Source organism: Arachis ipaensis, chromosome B06 (genome assembly GCF_000816755.2).
Source record: "Arachis ipaensis cultivar K30076 chromosome B06, Araip1.1, whole genome shotgun sequence".
NCBI classification, from domain to species: Eukaryota; Viridiplantae; Streptophyta; class Magnoliopsida; order Fabales; family Fabaceae; genus Arachis; species Arachis ipaensis.
In genome coordinates this window covers 8,978,142-8,978,559 of record NC_029790.2, presented here as the reverse complement: position 1 = coordinate 8,978,559, position 418 = coordinate 8,978,142, and positions in this window count along the sequence as shown.

The following is a 418-nucleotide window of genomic DNA, read 5'->3' as shown; positions in this document are numbered from 1 at the left end:
GAAAGCATATGTATAGTGCAGAATTTAAAGTCCACAAAAATCGGCAAGTACACCGGGTCGTACCAGGTAATACCTCAGGTGAGTGAGGGTCGATCCCATGAGAATTGATGGACTAAGCAACAATAATTAAGCGATTTACTTAGTTAGAAAAGCATAAAAGAGTGGTTTTGTGGTTTTAATTGCATTAAACAGTAAATTCAGAGAATTAAAAGCAAACAGTAAATTGATGTGAAGAATGTATGAGAAAATAGTTAAGGTTTCGGAGTTATTTATCTTTCGGATTAACTTCTCTTACCAACTATTTTAATCATGCAAGATTCAATTCATGGCAAACTATATGTGACTAAACCCTAATTTCTTAGTAATTTAGTCTCCTCTAACCTAGTTAACTGTCAATTCCTTGGTCACTTAAGTTCAA